Raw genomic sequence first — 6,090 nt, forward strand, 5'->3', positions numbered from 1 at the left:
ACAATTCTGTTTTAGTACAGCCTGGGAAATAAAAACATGCAGCTCTTCTGTGATGTTGAAGATGAACACCGAGTAGTGAGTGACTTCCCCATCTATCAGCTGAAGAAGACGCCTACAGAGGGTCAGAGCTCAGCAGCTCACCTCATCTCTAACAAAACTCCTTTGACTCCCTCTTGTGGTCATGAGAGGTCAATACATATGTAAAAAACAAAAACAAAAAAACAGCATACTGGCTGCAATATTATTAACGAGACACCACTGAACTTCATCAAATTAAGCATTTATTATTGGATATATATGTTCTCCCATACAAAGTGCAAACTAGACAATTGAAGTCTGATACTTCAGCATAATATTTCGTTGTATAGTGAAGATATTAGTGGATAAAAGCTGCATTCATGTTGACAAAATGTTAGCTACCTTTCAAAGACACTGTTTGGAATCATAGTTTTAAAAGATCTCATGTGTTCTCTCTCCGACACAAGACAGCTTTGCTGAGAGGAACCAAGACTTTGAGTTTCTTGTGGTTAGCTTGTTGTTTCACTGAGCCGACAGCCGAGAAGGCACTTCAGGTGTGGTTGCCGTTAGCGATTATTGCCATGATTATGCATCATCACCGCCACAGAGCGCAAGTAATGCCTTACGATAGTCACCGCTGGCGTCTCCCTGCAACAAACAAAGACGGGCACAATTTAGGAGAAAAGGCAAAAAGTATCAAGGTGTCTATGTAGGTAAAAATATTATGTGTGTACCTTGATCATCGAATGCAGAGAGCAGGCGAACAGCCTCCTGAACTGAGCTCTGATGTCCAACAGGTCCACCTCACTGCGAGTCACCATCACTCTGATCAGGGTGTTATCGTCAGTGCCTGCACCCTGAGTCGAGAACACACAATGCAGTGACCAAACACCTCACAAACATCAACGCACAACCGTAAAACATACATGAATAACTCCATAGTGATAAGCATTAAGCCCTTTTGCCTTCATTATGTCATAAACCCATTTTGACAGGTTAAACCATTACTGGCAAACATGCACCGACTCAGATAGCCTCACTTCAAGCTGCCAAACCTGTCTGTGCTGTTACCTTCATGGCGTAGTACAGGGTTTCAGCAAAGTAGGCAGGAACACTCCTGGCACACTTCACTGTACAAAAAACACACACAGAAAGGAAATTCATCACTGTGTACTTATGGGTAGTAAGACTGAGTGATGAACTGAACCAATGTCCAAGTATGACGCCATGACCCAGTTTAAAATGTGCTACAGAAATGTGGTTTTTGCAAGATCCAAATAGGAAAAAAGCTTTGATGATCTCTCTCTCTCTATCTATATATTATTTTTTCATTTGCTGATGCTTTCTTTTTTAGTTTATTGTTGTGTTGTTTTACCAGGATTGAAATAAAGCCTTCCTTTTTGGGGGGCAAGCGACAAAAGAATAACTTCAGGGAGTCGTCTAGAGCACATACCAACGGCAAGGAGGAGGTCCTTCAGGTTTCCAGATGTTTCTCTCTTGATACTCTCCTCAATCTCATATCCAGACAGCTTCATGTAAGCGTCGAATACTGGAATGCAAATAAAGTTTGGAATGAGTCTGATGTTAGTGCAGCTATACGGCTTATCTCCCGTTTCAGTAAAGCTCAACCCACAGTGTGTAGGGAAAGTGTGTAGGACCAAATAAGAACCTGTGGCAGTAAGTGGAGGTGAGTAAACTTCAAATCAAAGCTGTTGAATCTTGTCATATATTCATTTAGCCAACACATAATTGACATCACTGGCTGCAGATGTAATTTGTTTCAGAGTGCAAACACTGTCCACACCCTGGACCACTCTGTCTTCACCCACTCATACAAACTGTTTTTACCCCACACTCACAAACCTTTCCTGAGGTGTTCTGCACTCCGGTTACCCAGGATGGTAACAAAAGATTGTTCATCAGTGCCAAACTTCTGCTCTCCAGCCTTGAAGAGGGCCTAAAACCAGAAAATGACAATTATTTAAGGCGTGTTTTTTTTTTTGTTTTGTTTTTTAAATCACAGGGAGAACTGGCAGAGTACAGGAGAAAACTTGAAAAAAACTGCACATTTTTACTGTAAACTCTGCAGGAGATTATCCTGCTTTTGTAGTCTTACAGGTCCAGAATTTTTGTGGACTACCAAGCCTGAATACCTCAGATCCTGCTGCACTGATACTGAGTCTTTGTACTAGACCCAGCATGTTGTTGTCCGATCCAAATCACTGTGCTTCACTTTGAAGTGATTTCCACGTGACAAAATTGATTTGCAACAGAAATCACACCTAGATACATTTCACTAAGCTATCTATGATCAGATTTGGCAGTAAAAACTCCAGAGAGGAAAAGAGCTGAGCCTAGTAAAGATTCACAGGACCTTTTCTCTAAGCAAAAACATGACAACATTTTAAGGGAAGTTTTGCTCATGTTGTCCAGCAGAGGTCGTCAAACCATCGTTACAGACTAACTGAACACCTGACCAAACGCATGTGATGGTCATGCCGTGAGACTAAAAACAAAAGCCACTGATGATGAGGAATCAAATATTTTAAAAAGCCTACCTGAGCGTCACTCTCGATGCTTTCCGCCTGGATCCCCGTCTGCCTGTTTGCCTGAGAAGGGACAGAACATTTTAATTAAAGAGAGGTGAGGAGAGAAGAGGAGAGGAGAGGAGAGGATTACATTTACCTGAAGAAGAATAACCAGAAGCCTCTGGAAGTGACCTGAAGTGTCACCCGTTATATCTTTCTCCAGGTCGTCATCATACTCTGAAGGAAACAAACTGCAATACTCAATGCCCTCACATGACCCCAAAAAGATTTGTGTCTTCTCCAAGAATCAAAACAGGTGTCTTTTACTTCTTAGCACGTTGAATGTGCTTCATTTTAAGTACACTAAAATTATATTGAAACCATTATCAGTGTGAAAAAACATTGTCTAACTTGTGTGTGTCTGTGCAAGTGTTACCCTGTTTGTAGGCAGCGACGATTTGCTTCACCTGCTGAGATGTTCTGGAGGCAAGAATCTCCACAAGCACTTTCTCATCTGTCCCTGCCCCCTACAGGCCAAAGTGGGAAATGTCACAGATGCCGCCTGAGTTTCCAGCTGCTATCGGTGCTAAAATTTCTGTCTGTACATGAAGATCATGGCGTGAGACTTCTGATCGGTTTATATCCGTCACTGGCACACGTACCTTGATTGCATTGCGAAGTGATGTCACATCATAAGTAATGGGTGGAGTCATCAGAGCCACAATCAGCGTCTCAAATTTCCCACCCAGCTCTCCTTTCAGGTCATCTATCAGGTCCTGACAGATGTGGAGATACACAATATGCACTTTAACGAGGTGTGGATCACCACAAACCCAGAGTGTGAAGCAACTTTCTACTATTGTCAAATACTTTGAAGCCTCATTGTACTTAACCAAAAAAATAAAATAAAAAAATTGCAAAATACACTTAGATTCAGATTAGGGTTCGAACAGCTACCTGGCTCTGCTCAAAGGTTCAGTAAACCTTTGTGTTAACGTCAAGCTAATGTTAAACCAAATGACGCTTGTCGTTTCATCTTTTACGTCAAGCTGTGCCAACATGACAGTAGCTAGCAGCAGCTTCGTTTATTGCACATTAAAGTATTGTTTTGCAGTCTTAATGCACTGTCAGCTAACTGTATAACCTGTATGGTGAACAGAGGTGTAGATGTGAACCTCTTTTTTTGTAACTAATCTTCACTAATTCATTGACTGTTTGTTCAATGTTTTTGGCAGCGTGGGTCCAGTTGTAAACACGTCAGATACGTCATCATCACCTTTACAGTTAATATGGCAGATTTGTTAAACTAGTTCATGCCCCAAGTTTAGTATTTCTGGTCTATTGCTAGGCAAAACGATGACGTCACACATGCATTTTGAAAATTTTGTCTTTGTCACGAAGCTAAAATTGCACTTTTACAAATGGGTTATTTTTATCCTGTTGGTAGATGGTTGCTAAGCAACACTATTACATCATAACATCTGATATAGATAACAGCCTTGGGCGCAGATGCACCAGGTTTTGTTGCTCCTGATCGTGTAGGAGGAAATCGCAGGCAGGCACAGATGTTGTGTATTGTAGTAAGACCGCTGACTAAATACCCAGAGCAACATTAGAGGGATAAATAAATATTTACATACACAGAGCTGTGATTTATTAACATGAAGGTATTAGCGATTTAAGATAATCATATTTCAACAATAAAAATATAGGAAAATTGGGGCTTTTTTGTAGTTTGTAACTTTTTTTACTACTGGTGCACAGTTCTATTTAGTATCATCTGCATTTTAGAGCATTCCAAACCTCTGTAATAGAGAATTACAGAGATTTGGAATTATAGATAAAGTGCCAAGACCGCAGAATGAGTCTGAGTGAGATTGGAGTGGCTTAATGCGGGGCAGTGTGACTTTGGCCCACAGATTTGCTCGGCTATAACAGTGGGACAGTTAAACTGAAGGTGTGACAGATGTGCTCGAGCGAGGTAACAGCTGTCCAAGAGGTGTTCAGACCTTGCCATACAGAGTTTTGAAGCTGGCCTTGATCTCCTGCCTCTGGGCGTTGCTGCGAGCCGTGACCAGCTGCAAGATGGCATCCTCGTCGGTCCCTACAGTGACAACAAACACGGTTCATGAGCAAAGCTCTTTATGTCACAGGATACGCTGCATGCAGCACAAATTGCATAACAATGGTCCTTCGCTGTCTAGGTGGATTCATATTTACATCTATTCAAACCACATAATTACAGCCTGCAGTCTAGGTCAGCAGATGTGTTTGCTCACAGTGACTCATCTCAAGTTACTCTGCTCACGTGGTTGTGAGTCACTGCTGTCTGTGCGATGCTCCACCCAGACAGCAGGGATTTCTACACTGAAAAGAAATTCCCCGAAACAAGCTCTCCCAACTGCATGTATGAATAAACATGATCAACTTACCCAGGCCTTTCATGGCCTTGTGCAGAACCTCTGCGTCCGCACTGGCACTGAAATTTGCCACTGGGTTTTACGGTTCCTCTGTTGGCCTGCAACATGGAAGATGTGCACAGAGAAAGTTGTTCTTTGCACTTTTTTTCCAAAGCCAAAGCCTTTTTGACTAAAATTCTTCTTTCTGTTGCACCCGATTACCTCTCCACAGAGACACTCAACTTCTACACCTTTATATGTGTAAATGCACACAACTTTGGTACACCTTGCTAGTACTGCCTTCATTGAGTTTAGTTTAGTTTCAACAAGGTGGTGGAAACACTCTTTAGAGGATCTATATTCACAGACAGCATCACACGGCTGCTGCACATTTGTCGGTTTCCCATCTATCTTGCTCTACTGGTTTGACATCTCGTGACTACAGAGGCCATTTGAATACAGTGAACTCATGTTAAGGGAACTGGTTTCAGAAGATTTGAGCTCTGTGACATGGTGTGCTATCTTTTTTTTTTTTTTTTTTGAAGTGTCACAGTTTAAACTTTATTGGCATGTTTGGCAGTAGCGCACAGTCTTGAAGGAACAGGAACTCTTCACAAAGAGTGCATTAGCTTAATGGTGTGCTATCCTGCTGAATACGTTCCCCATATCCTCACACCACCACCTCCAATCTGAACTGTTGAGACAAGCCAGGATGGACCATGCTTTCATGTTGTCTAAGCCAACGTCACATTCAAATTCACTTTAAAATCACCTTTCTTCCACATTCTGATGCTCAATTTGAACTTCAGCAGGTCATCTTGACCTATGGGATCGTACATGCACTGATATGATTGGCTGATATTTGCTTTAACAAGCAGCTGTAGCTAATAAACTGGTTGGTGAATGTATAGATGATAAAGTACGAAATCCTCCATGAAAACTGCAATAACACATGCAGAGTATTTGTCGGTAGAGTGGTAGCTATGATAATTACATTACACATATTGTTATTGTCAGTTGAATATATTCTGTTTATATCCAAGGTTATCATTCTCAATGTAGTGCGGTGTATTTAACACCAAGTACTGCTGATATTATATGGGCACATTCTTAACGTGTACAGTATCATCAAGGACGTTGGGTCT

At 41.5% G+C, this 6,090-nt stretch overlaps 1 pseudogene across 1 annotated transcript; it reads right to left on the reverse strand.

The window, feature by feature from the left end:
• Positions 1-264: 264 nt before the first annotated feature.
• Positions 265-5,073, reverse strand: LOC146707569 (annexin A5-like; annotated as a pseudogene). Its single transcript, XR_014920852.1, has 11 exons — positions 4,979-5,073; positions 4,556-4,650; positions 3,209-3,322; positions 2,983-3,073; positions 2,704-2,783; positions 2,577-2,627; positions 1,882-1,975; positions 1,472-1,567; positions 1,090-1,148; positions 753-875; positions 265-666 (listed from the first exon to the last, which is right to left on the reverse strand). The product of XR_014920852.1 is annotated as an annexin A5-like (transcript).
• Positions 5,074-6,090: the final 1,017 nt, after the last annotated feature.

The sequence above is a fragment of the Copadichromis virginalis genome, linkage group LG6 (genome assembly GCF_057382275.1).
Source record: "Copadichromis virginalis isolate Kocher_CV1m ecotype Utaka linkage group LG6, C_Virginalis_male_GT1.1, whole genome shotgun sequence".
NCBI lineage: Eukaryota > Metazoa > Chordata > Actinopteri > Cichliformes > Cichlidae > Copadichromis > Copadichromis virginalis.